The sequence below is a fragment of the Cervus elaphus genome, chromosome 15 (genome assembly GCF_910594005.1).
Source record: "Cervus elaphus chromosome 15, mCerEla1.1, whole genome shotgun sequence".
Taxonomy (NCBI): domain Eukaryota; kingdom Metazoa; phylum Chordata; class Mammalia; order Artiodactyla; family Cervidae; genus Cervus; species Cervus elaphus.
This window is the reverse complement of record NC_057829.1, coordinates 83919729-83935245: the sequence shown is the minus strand read 5'-3', so window position 1 is coordinate 83935245 and position 15517 is coordinate 83919729. Positions and strand designations below refer to the sequence as shown.

The 15517-nt window shown below is 44.3% G+C and overlaps 1 protein-coding gene across 13 annotated transcripts in view; it reads right to left on the bottom strand.

Annotated features, from left to right (window-relative positions):
• Positions 1–14224, bottom strand: part of TACC2 (transforming acidic coiled-coil containing protein 2) — a 227539-nt gene extending 213315 nt beyond the window's left edge. For all 13 annotated transcript variants that reach the window (XM_043926874.1, XM_043926880.1, XM_043926884.1 and 10 more), the window contains exon 1: positions 14117–14224. The gene's annotated coding sequence lies outside the window, so the exon portion shown is untranslated. The remainder of the gene's footprint in view (positions 1–14116) is intronic.
• Between the last annotated feature and the right edge of the window lie 1293 nt (positions 14225–15517).

Sequence of the window (15517 nt, the reverse complement as noted above, 5' to 3'; positions counted from 1 at the left end):
TCTTTCTGCCTGGGGTGGTGGAGGAGGTTATAGAGTGAGGCAGGTGGTGGTGGGGAGATGGTTAGCCTAGACATGCCGCCCTAGGTTAGATCAGGCAGGAAGGTGCTGAATCCACAGACTTGAGAGTGGGGGATAGACTTAGGGGCACAATGAGGTTGGCAGAATCAGAAATGGGGGAAAGGACAGAGCCAGCACAAGCAGTTAGGGTGGAGAGGGGAGGATTCTTGTGTCAGGAGAGTTCTGGAGCCCTATGCTGCTTTTTAATGGGGAGACCTGGGGTCTCTATTGACAGTCACATCCCAGGATATTTGACACAGGTCTTGAAAGGTCTAGTTCATGAGCTGGAATCTGGTTCTTTGGGGACAGAGGCCAGGTATTCATGGTGATGATACCTTCTAAATTTTGAACCTCTAAACTAGAACCTAGGGATAATCATGGAATCCCTGCTTAATTACCTGCAGTGATGGGAAACTCACTCCATCCTGAGGCATCTTATCTGGAGAGAGGTATACTAGTTCACTGGACAGTTACTTATATTGCTCCACAGTCTAGATTCCACTGAAGATTCCATGAGAACTGAACTAAGGGCTCTGGGCAATTGTGACTACAACTGGGGCATGGGCTGGGCAATAGCCACTGCTGAGGCCTGAGGACCAACAGGGCCAATCTAGCTGACTTTATGGACCATTATCTTAGACATCTGTATAGACCTTTACTCAAGCGCCAATCTAAATCTGCCTTGTTCTGAGACTGCATTCAATCAGCATGTTCTCTTGTCTTCATGACTGATGAGTGGTAGCTGTCAGTTAGCCAGCCCACAGCTGACCACAGACACATGAGGGATGGTAGCTGAGACCAGCCAAAATTGCCAATCCACAGAATCAGAGGCTAAATGAGTGGTTATTTTTGTCAACCACCAAGTTTTGGGATGGTTTACTACATTGTTGTTGTTTGGTCGCTAAGTCATGTCCAACTCTTTGTGACTCCATAAACTGCAGCATGCCAGGCAGCCCTGTCCTTAACTTTCTGCTGGAGCTTGCTCAAACTCATGTCCATTGAGTTAGTGATGCCATCCAACCTTCTCATCCTCTGTCATCCCCTTCTCCTCTTGCCCTCAGCCTTTCCCAGCATCAGGGTCTTTTCCAATGAGTCGGTTCTTCGAATCAGGTGGCCAAAGTATTGGAGTTTCAGCTTTAGCATCAGCCCTTCTGATGAATATTCAGGGTTGATCTCCTTTAGGATTGACTGGTTTGGGGGGGGGGTCCTTTTAATATTCCTTCATACCAGCCTGCACACAATTCTGCTTGGCCATCTTGAAAACATCACAAAGAATACTATATAAAAGAGGATTGATGGATGGATCAAATCCCTCTCAAGCGGTGAGATGATAGCTTACAAGAGAAACTCCTTGACGGATGGCCACTAGTGGCATCCTGACTGTCATTGCCGTATAGTTCCCTGAGGACGATGCTCTGAGCATCCCATGTTACAATCCACTCATAGAGCCTTAGCCCAGAGTAGAAACACGAAGCTGAGTATTGATTTGCAGTAAGGGGTCTCTTTTTCTTCTGCCAAAACACATCTTTGCTGATACACTTAAATATAAGGTTCCCCTTACTCACAATTTCCATACAGTCCTTCTCTGTGGACTGGATACTAGCAAAACCTATTTCTTATGAAAACAAGCTGTTGAAACCCACAAAAATTCAGACATCACTTTGAATCCAAAAGCTGAACTGTGCTGTCATTTTTGGAAATTAAATATGGTATCAACCTAATTGGGAACTGTAGGCTAAGGGGAGAGTGGAAGGAAGCTGGAACGAGGGCTGGGAAGGCTGTTTCAATGTAAACAACACGACAGAGATCGTGAGTGTAGATGCAGTACTGGTGCCAATCACATCAGAGCCAAAGATATTAACACGGATGAGTCATGAGTTAGAACTAAACTAAGAAATGGAAGATATTTGCCTTCTCAGATGGTAAAGAGTCTGCCTGCCCTGCAGCAGACCCAGGTTCAGTCCCTGGATTGGGAAGATTCCCTAGAGAAGAGAGTGGCAACCCACTGCAGTATTCTTGCCGGGGAAATCCCACGGACAGAGGAGCCTGGTGGGCTACAGTCCATGGGGTCGCAAAGAGTCGGACACGACTGGGAGATTAACACATAGTGACATGACAGTTAGTAAGACTTTGCAAATGTAATTGTTAGGCTTTAGAGAGAGTTTTGGCTAACGTCAGGAACTTTCATTCTGTAAAATAGAAAATAGCTTTCTAAAACCTCTGCTCTTCAGATAAGTTTATTGTAAATTTATCTTTAAAAAATTAGGGGACTTCTCTGATGATTCCAGTGGCTAAGACTCCTTGCTCCCAATGTAGGGGGCTGGATTCAATCCCTGGTCAGGGAACTAGATCCTACATGCCACAACTAAGACTGGTGCAGCCAGAAAAATAATTAATTGATTTTTAAAAATAAGGATAAAAATAGCTTTTATATAATTTTTAAGGTCCTAATAAATAAGATTTTGTTAAGTACCATTCTTTTCAGCAAGAACAAAAGAATATCTTAATCCTATTTTCCTGTCTTTTTTTTTTTTTTCCTGAAGGACTGGAGAGTGCCCTCATGTCTCAAACCAGCCTCAGAGAGAGTAATTGGGTAATTTGATCACTCTGTAGTTGAAGAAACCACTGAGCTACGGCCAGCCCCTATTTTCCTGTTTTTAAGTTAGCTTTGGGGACAGCTGAAACAATAGAGGCATCCTAGCCACCTGCCTCACACTATTTCCGTCCCAAGTGATACAAAACAATGAGAAAGAGAAAAGAACTATAGCAAAAACCAGGCCCTTAGTAAGAAGGAGGAGAAGTTTAACCACTCTTCATAATAACTGTAAATAAAAAGAGAAAAGTCAGACAGTCCCAGGGCACAATTCCTCAGCTCCCAAGTTCACCCCAGCATGGAGCTTTGTAGAAAGCACAGACCGACCTAGCACCCTAGTGATGAAATAAAAATTCCCACTTTAGGGACTTTGCTGGTGGTCTAGTGGTTAAGATTCTGCACTTCTAATGCAGCAGGCACAGGTTTGAGTCCTGGTCAGGAAAGATCCTGCATGTCACATGGTGTAGCCAAAAAAACATTCACTTCAAGGCAAGATAAGAAAAACTTAAACAGAAAAATTTTCTCTGCCCACTTGAGCTTCCTCCCTCCCCTCTGGGATGCATCATGTATCTGCATTATACCTCAACAGACTTCCCCCCAACAGCGGCAGAAATACCCATTCAACCATAAAGACCAATTTTTCTCCTTCTGGCACAAGTCAGGTAACTCCTTAGAATAAAATATTTCTTTCTCAGTCTTGTAAGGGGTTATGATAACCCACCACTTACCTTATACATGTGGACATCTTTGGTGAACTTTATGTATAATGTCGATATATCATTTCCCTTAAAGATAGTGATTGGTGCAGAACAGACAGGTCAGATAACCTGGGAAGATACTGGGTAGCTCCTAATGGAAGTTCTTTGCTTAACTCCCTACTTGCATATGTGTGCTAAGTCGCTACAGTCATGTCCGACTCTGGAATCTTAGGAACTGTAGCCACCAGGCTCCTCTGTCCATGGGATTCTTCAGGCAAGAATGCTGGCGTGGGTTGCCATGCCCTCCTCCACAGGATCTTCCCAATCCAGGGATCGAACCTGTGTCTCTTACATCTCCTGCATTGGCAGGTGGGTTCCTTACCACTAGCACTATCTGGAAAGCCCAAATACTTAGGAACTTATTAGTGTACTAGGTACATTACCTGTATTCTGTCTATTTTCTAGATTCTTGGTTCTTGCATTATCAAATGTGTGACTGAGCCTCAGATAAAATTAACAATGATTAGATACTTGAAATGATTGATCAAATATATAGTCCTATAAGACCACGATGGTAATAGTCTAACTTCTAGATAAGAGTCAACAAGAAGAAACCATTTCCTGAACAAAACAGACTAATAGGACAGATGGCCCAGAGGCTTCTGACTTCTGTTAACAGGGCTAGTCCAGAAAAGCACATTGAGTGGCTTATCAACAAAATCATCACCTGAAACAGGAGTGAGAATTCCCAGTGCAGTGGGACAAATTAAACATGAAATGCCTCCCAGACCTTGGGAGGAATTAAGATGCTTCTGAAAGATAAGCACTACCCCAGTTCTGCCAGACACAAATCATTAGCCACTGCAGTCACCGACCTACACACGATACACCTTGAAAGGAATTCAGGGCAAAGATCAGGATGAGGCACTCTGTTCTCTGGGAAAACTGACAAAACAGGCCTTCAGATAATTAGATATCCTCAGGAGAAAATTTTTATGAACCTGGATTCTTGCACCTTCCCTTAATTAAAAAAGCACTAAAACTGTTAACTAAAATGTCTGCTCCTGTGGCTAGCAGCAAACTTCTGTTCAAGTGTGTCCCTGATTGCACGTATCCTCTTCTGCAAAATCACATACATATTGGCCTCCTCTTTTACCTCTTCAGAGCAGTTCTCAGAGCTCTCTGGGAGGCTGTCTCATGGATTATAATCTTCAATTTGAACAGAATGAAATTTTCCTCTCTTTCAAACAGATTGACTTTGAATGATTTTTTTTTCTTTGCTACCAGAAAAACGGTGAAGACAGAAGGAAGATGAAGTTGGTTTAAAATTATTGTCAGAATGATTAAGTCCACTCTAAGTCAGAAAATACCGAAAAAAAAAAAAAAAAAAAGTGTGTGAGCAAGTTAGAGCCTGGACTTCAAGGGGGCAGGGCCTCAAAACACAGGGCCTTTAAAGAGACAAACATGATGTGAAATGCAGTGCTCTGGGGGAGGGAAAAAAAGCAAAAACCACAGGAGAAGCACTCTATGGCAACTGTGTGCTGAATGGGGAAAAGAAGGAGCAGGAGAAAATTTAGAGACTGACAAGGAAAAAAGAGAACCACGAAAGCTTCCCCACCCTGTGCCACCAAACTTGGTAGCTGTACAGACAGGACAGGGCAGTATTAACCCAGCAATCCTGGGGAGCATCCCAATGTTATAAAAATGCAAAAGAGGCATGTCAACAAATTATACAGAACTATTGCAAAACAGGAAATATCAAGAGACAGCATTTCATATATAGCACCTGGGGAAAGTTTTTCCCCCACCCTCAAAACAGCTAGGAAGTAGAAGAAAACTGTAAGTCAATCCACCAACCCTGAATATTCATCGGAAGGACTGATGCTGAAGCTCCAATCCTTTGGCCACCTGATGAAGAGCCAACTCGTTAGAAAAGACCCTGATGCTGGGAATGATTGAAGGCAAAAGGAGAAGACAATTGCAGAAAATGAGATGGTTGGATAGTATCACCTATTCAACGCACATGAATTTGTGCAAACTCTGGGAGATAGTGGAGGACAGAATAGCCTGGTGTGCTGGGGTCCATGGGGTCACAAAAAGTTGGACACAACTTAGCGACTGAACAACACCACCACCAAACAGAATTAAATGTTCTTAAACAAGCATTCGAGCATACGTCAGTTCAGTTCAGTCACTCAGTCTTGTCCGACTCTGCGACCTCATGGACTACAGCACGCCAGGCTTCCCTGTCCATCACCAACTCCTAGAGCTTCCTCAAACTCATGTCCATCGAGTCCGTGATGCCATCCAACCATCTCCTCCTCTGTCGTCCCCTTCTCCTCCCGCCTTCCATCTTTCCCAGCATCAGGGTCTTTTCCAATGAGTCGGTTCTTCGCATCAGATGGCCAGAGTATTGGAGTTTCAGCTTCAGCATCAGTCCTTCCAAAGAATATTCAGGACTGATTTCCTTTAGGATGGACTGTTTTGATCTCCTTGCAGTCTAAGGAACTCTCAAGAGTCTTCTTCAACACCACAGTTCAAAAGCATCAATTCTTCAGCACTCAGGTTTCTTTATAGTCCAACTCTCACATCCAAACATGACTACTGGAAAAATCATAGCTTTAACTAGATAGACCTTTGTTGGCAAAGTAATGTCTCTGCTTTTTAACATGCTGTCAAGCATATGTAAAACACTTCAAATCGAAAACTCAAAAATTCAGTAAACAAAAATCAGGGAGAAATGTAAAGACAATTGACTGGACTCAAGAAGGAAATAGAAAACGGCTGGATTACCTCAGAAAGAAATAAATCACAAGGCACCCAAGAAAGAATAGATTCGAATAAAAAGCTAAAAAGGGGCACTGAAGAAAACCAGGAACCTGGTTTTGAAGAGAACCAGGTGATGAAGAGAAGGAGAAATGACACAAGAAAGAAGCAAATAAGACTTCCCTGGTGATCTCGTGGTTAAGAATCTGCCTGCCAATGCAGGGGACATGGTTCGATCCTTGGCCCAAGAAGATTCCACATGCCGAGGCACGACCAAGTCACGAGTCACCACTACTGAGCCCATGCTCTAGAGCCCGTGCTCTGCAACAAGAGAAGCTACCTCAGTGAGAAGCCTCCACGCTGCACCCAGAGAGCAGCCGCCACGCCGCAACTAGAGAAAGCCCACACACAGCAGTGAAGACCCAGCGTGGCCAAAAACAATAAATAAAATAAAAAAAAAATAAATTCTAGTTGTGGCATCAGCCATAATTAAAACTATTTTTTAAAAAGACGAAAGAAGCAAATAGGGTCAGAGAGAAAATATGGACATGGGAGACAAAGAGAGAGTAATATCCCTATTGTTGAAGTCTTTGAACAAAAAAAACAAAACAATGGAGGAGAGCAGATATTTAAAAACGTTGATCCAAGAAAAAAATTCCTGAAATAGAAAAATACCTGAATCTACACATTGAAAGGAATCACTGAATACCTGGGAAAATTTACCCAGAACAATCAATTCCCAAGGCAGCAGAATTTGGTAAGTTATTATATGCTGAAACCTGTTTTATTCTAGCCTTGAGATATGAAGAACAGGTTGACTGAAGATAAACTCCTTCATTCACACTTTTAGTTCATCGGGTTTTGGAGGGGTTTTAAAAATGCTATTTCATGATTACTTTGCTTTGTGTGTTGATTTTTAATAATATGATAGCACTCTACTTCTTTTGGCTTTATAAGTTATTTGATATTTCTCTCTGGAGGTCATGAGAATTTTATCTTTTATCTTTGAAATCTAATAGTTTTACTATTTGATAAATGAGGACCAAAACTCAAGCAGAAAACCTCACCATTGCTAAGTTAAAGAAACAGAGTTTGAGTCTGCCAGAGATGATAGAATTGAGGGGGGAGCTCTTCAGGGAAGGAGCCGCAGAGGGAGAACCCCAAAATCTGCACACAGATTCGCCTCAAGTCTCTGAGCGATTCCTAGAATGCACATCCTCAGGGTGAGCTCCAAAGAGCTCAAGAAAAAGCAACAGCTAGAAGCTGAAAGATCTGAGAGGCGTTTTAGCAACTGCCCAGTGTTGAGAGGGTAGTTTGCCATCCAAAGTCCCATGGAATTAGAAGTGTAGTGTAGTTAGTCACCCAGTCATGTTCAACTCTTCTCGACCCCACGGACTGTAGCCTGCCAGACTCCTCTGTCCATGGAATTCTCCAGGCAAGAATACTGGAGTGGGTAGCCATTCCCTTCTCCAGGGTTTCTTCATGACCCAGGGGTCTAAGCCGAGTCTCCCGCATTGCCAGCAGATTCTTTACTGTCTGAGCCATCAGGGAAGCCCCCCATGGAATTAGAGGGTCTTGGTAAATGCTTTGCACTTCTCATTAAAACCCTGGAAGAACTACACCATATGAATAAAGACCATATTTCAGGACTAAACACTATCCCCTAGGAATAAGGGCTAAATCAAAATAGACCTACCTTAACAAGGTCTAAAACTAAGCCACCACATGATCAAGGCAATCTTCCAGTAACTTAACTGCCAGTAGAGGAAAATGCAATACTATTTAAAGGAAGAGAATAGAATCTATTACCTACAGATATTATGATATCCAGTACATAATAACAGACTGCTGGATATGTGAGGAAGTAGGAAAACAGAACCTATAATCAAGAGGGAGAATGATCAGTAAAAACAGACATACAGATGTCCTAAAGGTGGAAGTAGCAGACAAGAACTTAACTCTTACAAAGAGGACCAAAAAGTTAACTGTAATGGTGAAAGACAGAAAGTTTCTGGAGGACATATATAATGGAGAATATAGGAGAGTTATGGAAACTTGGGCGGAAGTGGGGTGTGAAATAGAAAAGTACCTTAAGAGACATATCAACCCAAGGAAATTTGTGGTTCTTGTTTGAGCCCTGATTGAAATAAACTGCCTTAAAAAATGAGATAACCAGTGATATTTGAATACCAACAGGATTTTTAATATCAAGGAATTATCTTTTATTTTTAGGTATGATAATGTTATCATTATATGCGGGGAGCGGCTTGAAAGAGCTGACTCTGGGAGCTGCCTTGATTGATTATCAAGGGTCTGTTCGCAGACATAGCTCTCTGTCCCGCCACCCCTCTGGAATTTACTATCCAAGTTAACTCCTAACAGACCATTAGTGAGCCTTGAATGCACACAAGGTGCAGATAGATGGCTTTGCACGACTGCCCTTAAGATAAGTAGGATGCCTTTGGCGCCAGGAGAGAGCTCTGGTGATTGTTATCTTAAAGATGATGTACATGGGGAAGAATTTTCTTTGGGATGCCTCTCTTCTTGGTTTAGTATATATGTAACCCTGAGAAATAAAGAATCATCGTTGACTGCAGCGATCCTCTCGACCCCATCTGTTCTGTCTCTTTATTTCTTAGCCTAAAGGAACGCGTCGTGTTGCTCGCTGAAATCTTCCGGTTGGCCCGGCAGTTATACACATATTAAAAGGAGTCCTCATATTTTAGAGGTATGTAACTTAATATTACTGATTAAATGATGGAATGATTTATTTTAAAACAATATCATAGTTGGGACAGACATTAATGGCAAGTAGAGTAATAAATGAAATAAGATTGTCCAGATGTAGATAATCATTGAAACTAGTAATGAGTATATGAGGGTTCTTATAATATTCTCTTCACCTTTGTGCATGCTTGGAAAGTCCACAATAAAAAGTGAAGAAAGGGAAGGAGATTGGGAGAGAGGGAAGGAAATTCTTCCTCTTTCATGCGTGACTCCAGTTCTCCAACAACCCCAACTGAGTCAATTTTTGCCCCATCCACGGTGATGACTGCAGGCAGATCATCCCTTTCCAAGCATGCATGAAGGTGACCTGCTCGTAATTTGTTGTTGGTGTTGCTCGGTTGCTAAGTTGTGTCCGACTCTTTGCAACCCCGTGGACTATTGCCCTCCAGGCTCCTCTGTCCATGGGACTTCCCAGGCAAGAACACTGGAGTGGGTAGCCATATCCTTCTCCAGGAGATCTTCCTGACCCAGGGATCGAACCCAGGTCTCTTACGCTGCAGGTGGCCTCCTGCACTGCAGGCGGATTCTTTGCCGAGTGAGCCACCAGTGCTGTGTGCTGTGTGCTAAGTCACTTCAGTTGTGTCCAGCTTTTTGCGATCCCATGGGCTGTAGCCCCCAGGCTTTTCTGTCCACGGGATTTCCCAGGTAAGAATACTGGAGTGGGTCGCCATGCCCTTCTCCAGAGGCTCTTCCTGACTCAGGGATTGAACCCGTGTCTCTTATGTTTCCTGCCCTGGCAGGTGGCTTCTTTACCACTAGCACCACCCGGGAAGGCCCAAGCCACCAAGGGATGAGGCATTTGCAAAAGCATCTCAGCCTTAGACAGCCTGGGGCTGGTGCTGGGGGAGAGGGAAGTACACTCAACAGATGTCAAATCATGATGCTTCCGCCAGATGATGCACACAATACCCTCACCAAATGTTCTTCAAAGAACTGGAACACAGAAGAGGATGATCTTGTGACTGACAGGATTCAAGAGTTGTTATCTCATCTGTTTGCTATGAAATACGAGATGTGAAATAACGTCATCAGATCCTAACTTGAACCTATGTTTCAGCAGAAGTGTAGTCATAGGGATGGGATTTTGAGTGACCAAAAGTGCATACAGAGCCATGTTTTTTCTTGTTTTTTTTTTCTTGTTTTTTTTTGTTTCTTTGTTTGTTTTGGCTATGCCCCTCAGCTTGTGTGATCTTAGATCCCTGGCCAGAGATTGAACCCAGGTCCTTGGCAGTGAAAGCACTGGACCATCAGGGAATTCCCAGGGCCATGTTTTCTAAATTCATTGAGTCACCTACAAAATTGTGTCCCCTCAAAATGAGAAACCTGGTCCTACTTAGAAATGATCACTCCCACTTCACCCACCTCCAAACCCTTCCCAGTCCTTTCGTACCAAAGGAGCACAAGCAGAAAGAAATAATATTTCATGGTTTAAACCTTGCAACTCAGGATTTGATCAGCACCAAAGGCAACTATTCAGAGGTGAGTTGGACCTTGGTAGAGTCTGGATGTTCCCCTGGTGACCTGGAACCCTGAGCCACAACCAGTTTTAGGCATTCCAGAACTTCGCACAGATAAGCAGCCTGGCTACAGAAAGTGAGCCCTCTTTGCTAGAACAACATTAGCTTGCGTTGCTGGGTTTAATCTCTTTATAATTCTTTGGCACCACTTCTGGCACTGGGTTCAGCCAAGCTGTTCCCTGACTTGAGTGTGGAGCAGAAATTCACCTTTTTAGGTCATAAACTCAGAGCACCCACTCACACCAGTGACTCCACTGTGTCAATTTTAAACATCTCCATTAACATTTATGAAACGTTAGCAAAGTGGCAGCTATTCTGAGTTGCCCCTGCTATATGCAGGCATTGCCCAAAATTGAAACACACACACAAACTTGCCTGCCAGGCTAGGACTGTAAAAACACATGGATCTCCACCTCTTCTGAACACAACCGAATCAAGAACCCTAGGACAGGGGTCATGGGTTATTCAGTGACCGTCAGAGGGTGCAGCCAAGCCCACAGAGATTGTCTCTCTGTGTGAGTTTCTTGGTTGGTGTCTGGCTGCTCCTCTGTTGTCTCACCACGTGGAATCTTGGTCCCCATGCCCTGCCTTTGGTGTTGGGATGGGATCTCTTGTGCTGAGCTGGACAAATCTCACCCAGGCTTGTCATCTCCTTGGGAATCAGAGCGTTGGACCAGAGTGAGCATCACAGTGAGTTTGGTTTTCTGCTGGCCAGTACTCCACAATCTGATCAATGGCATTTGTCCTGGCTCTCTCCCTTCCCTATCAGCTACCCACTGCCGTCCCGTACCCCCGGCCTATTAAATCCACATCCTTGTCTTCACTTGTCACAGTCACCCAGCTTACACTTCTCTACTCCCACCAAATCACACACTCAAGCAGGAGACTTTCAAGGGCTTGCTTTTATCCTTTGCTGTGAAAACTACTCTTTCATCCTTCTCTCTGCCCACCACATACTGAATGAGCATTCATAATACCCAGGTCCTTGGCAGTGAAAGCACTGGACTGCCAGGGAATTCCCAGGGCCATGTTTTTTAAACTCATTGAGTCACCTACAAATTTGTGTCCCTTCAAAATGAGAAACCTGGTCCTACTTAGAAATGATCACTCCCGCTTCACCCACCTCCAAACCCTTCCCAGTCCTTTCGTACCAAAGGAGCACAAGCAGAAAGAAATAATATTTCATGGTTTAAACCTTGCAACCCAGGATTTGATCAGCACCAAAGGCAACTATTCAGAGGTGAGTTGGACCTTGGTAGAGTCTGGATGTTCCCCTGGTGACCTGGAACCCTGAGCCACAACCAGTTTTAGGCATTCCAGAACTTCGCACAGATAAGCAGCCTGGCTACAGAAAGTGAATCCTCCCTTGCTATTTGATAGGGGTCTTGGAAGACAATGAAGGAGGCTACAAGCCAGGAGGCGATGAAGAAGGAGAGCTTAGCTCAGTGCCAGAGACCCCCAGAGCCTGTGCGTGCTGACCTGAGTGAGGACTGGGACTGGGCGCCCAGCACAAGACTGGCCCACCCTCAGACTGGAATGAAGCAGGTGGTAACTGAGAAGGAGGTCTGAAAAGAGTTGCCACAACCCCGAGCTGTGTCTTCTCAACTAATCACCCCTTCTCTTTTTAAATGAGTTTCTGTTTCTTGCAACCAAATGTTTCTGGATTAAAACCACACTCAAAAGTTGCCCATGACCTTCACACTCTGGCCTCTTCTCAGTCTTCGTCTTCCAGCATTTCCATAGCACCTGACACCATCACCCCACCCTCCTCCACAAACTCCCTCCAAGTAGGACTTTTCTGAAAGGTGCTGCAAAACCTCGTTCTCTTTTTCCTTCTCCAGTGCTCCTCTTCCCCTCTTTGTAAAGCCTTCTAATGAGATTCAGGATTTGATCTTCCAGCCTTGGTTTCTCCTAGAAGATTCCTCAGGTCCCCTAGCTTCTTCTACTGAGCCCATGGAGAAGGCTACCGATCTAGACGCCAGCCCTGACCTCTCCCTTCCACCTCAACCGCATTTTTAACTCTCTGACGGATATCTCCACTTGGATGATGCACAGTCACTCAACCTCCAGAAATGCACATTTGATATCTCCCAGCCAATCCCTCACTTGAGTTTCCCACTTCCGCTGAGAGGCCCGCATTCTCTCAGCCACGTTCCCTGGGGCTCTCACGGTAACTCTACACTGTGTGGTGATTGCTTAGTTAGTCTGTCTCCCCACTAGCCTGGGGGCTCCACAAGGGCCTGGATTATGTGACTGGTGCGCAAACTATTGCCTCCTTCCCTCCACTGTTTCCAGGGGTCTGGTACGTGGGGATCACTTAAATGTTTGCTGAATGAATTGATGATTATCTTTTATTTGCCCCTCTGCTTCATTCCTCTCGTCTCTCCAGTACACGCTCACCAAGCCCTCTGAAGTCTTCCTTCCTGAGGTCTCTTTTCTTGTCCCCTTCCTGCCTGTTGCCTTGGCTCCTGGGCCAGACCCTCATCACTACCCATTAGCGCTCTTGCAGAAGCGAGCTGGTCTCCCTGAGTGCAATTAAATGCCTGCCGAGTGAAATTCTGGGAAGATGGTGGCAGCAGTTTTAGGTCTTCCCAAATCCCCTCTTGTAAACAGACAGAACAAATTGGATGGTAAAAGCAAAAACCTGTGGACACTCACAGCAGAACTGGATTGTAAGGGTTCCCCTGAACCTCAGCCATCAACAAGGCCCATCTGGTTTCGGCATCTGTGCAGGAGGACGCAGAGAGAAGCAACCGGGCAAGGTCGGCTAGACCTGAGAGCAGGAAACCCCCCAGGGAGCCAACTGGTCTTCACTGGAGAGGATGGTGGCCCAGTATGGGAGCAGCAGCTAAAACTGGGAGGAGCTTTGTCCCCTGCATCCACACAAACTCAGCTATTACACACTGGATTATACTTAAGAGTAAGTGGGATGAAGAATTTCAGTCTGTGCATTTCTGCTGCACGGAACGTGCTGTGAAATAAAACACACCCACTCACATACACACACACACACACTCCCACACTCCACTGTGTTTAACTGAGCTGCTAGATTCTCTCATGAGGCTAAGTTCACTGCCTTACTTCAGTGTGATCTGACGACTGGGTTATAGCTGACACCAAGTCAAACTCAGAAACACTTGACTTTTGTTGAGATCATGTGGCAGCTCAAGTTGGCAGCCACGACGTCAGAAGCAGGTCTGAAAAGGTACTTGTGTGAGTCTAGGGAGACGCTGTGCAAACACGTCAAAATCAACAGCGTTGCCAGCTTTAAAATAACTTTTTGTCATAAAGTCTTGGTGTCTCAGGCCCTCAGGGCTCTCTTAAATCATCATTCCACAGGCTCATAAATACTTGAAAATCCAGTTTGCCGTCGGCAGAATCATCACAGAAGCCAGAAGAAATTTCAATAATCACCTAGCCCAAACCTTATTTTACCAGGGAAGAGACGAAGGTCTAGGTTAATGGGGACTTGTCCTACCAAAAGCAACAAATCACTAAGTGGAAAGAAAAAAATACGGTTTATGTGACTTTGGAGACAATCAGAAGGGAAGAAATAAGCACAGATGGGCCTTCAATTCCCCTTTATAAGGGAAAAAAGAAAGAAAGCAATGCATATACCCCACTAATCTCAGCAGCCAAACCAGTTTAAAGCACATGTTGCTCAAAGGAATAAAGCCATCAATCTGAGGCTTACTTACCCAGTATCCTTTCAGCATGAGGGGCAGAGAGGGGGAGAGGCCCTCTCTTCCTGATGTTACGGCTCTTCAGCACTGCCCTCCGCCTGCGGTCTGTCTTCCCAGCATCACATGGACGCGTTCTATAAATGTGCCTTGGCTTAAGGTTGGGAATGCTGGCCTGGGAGCCGGCAGTGTGTAAGCAATCTGACCCAGGCCAGAGGCAACTTTCCAGAAACCTCTGCCGCCCAGAGGGAGGACAACAAGGGGCAGAGAGCGTGCAGGTGCTGGCAGCCCAAGGTGCTCTGTTTTTCTAAGTGTATCTGGGATCTGAAGCCAGTCTCTACGGCTTCGAGCTGCAATCAAATTTCCTTGGGGGCAGTTCTATATTTTGCTTACTTTTCAAAACAAAACAGTCTTTAAAAAAAAAAAAGCTATAAAATGAGAAGTGCTTTTGGTAAATGGGGACAGGTCACTGTCAACTTCTACTGACCTCTTCTACCTGGTAAAATCCAGTCGTCTTTTTTGAAAATGTCACTAGGCCCCTTTGGGAAAGGCGAAGTGAGCAAGGGCTGTTAATGCCAATTCTAAATGGCAAAGATACCTAAAAAAAAATTCCATTTATTGAATTATTTAATGAATTAAATGTGCAACTATGCAGCGGGAAACTTAGCAACTCTTAGAAATGATGGGGCGCTCTTCACGTGCCAACACCAAAAACTCCCCAAGATACATCATTAAGTGAAAAAAAATTAAGATGCAGCACAGTGTGTCTAAAGGAGGGTATAAGTTTGCATGTGTATACTACATTATGTATAGTATATAAGTTCTATGTTCTGAAAAACTCATACTATACTGTATTAAGATATATAAATTAATGACTCTTTTTAGAAATTCACAGAAAAAACTAGTGACAGTGGCTGCCTCCGGGGAGCTGGGGGGGCCGGGGGTGGGGTGCCGGGGGGGCGGGCCAGGATGGGCCAGGGAAGGGTAGAGACTGGGGTCCAGAGAAAGAGGAAGATTGCCTCCTTTTCTGGTCTAGGAATTTTATCTCATGTGAATAGTAATTTTTTGAAGAAAATTTGAAGGGTGATCTAATTTTCATTAGTGTAAATATTTCATTTTCAAAATTATTCTACTATTCAGAGCACTGAATTCAACTGATTTTAATCTTACTTCTCATATATTTAAATATTTTGATTGAATTGGGAAGGAATTCTTTAAGAACATGGAGTTCTGTGATATATGTGTGTGTGTCTAAAAACCCTATAGTAGCAAAACACCTGAGTGAGTTTTGAATGAGGCGTCTGAAGGTTGGATGTTTGGCCCTGATTCATCTCCTTTCTAATCTGGACTTGGATCAAGTGTCCGAACATTATATGTTCAATTTCATCAGGTGTAAAATTGTCCCCCCACCTCACCTTC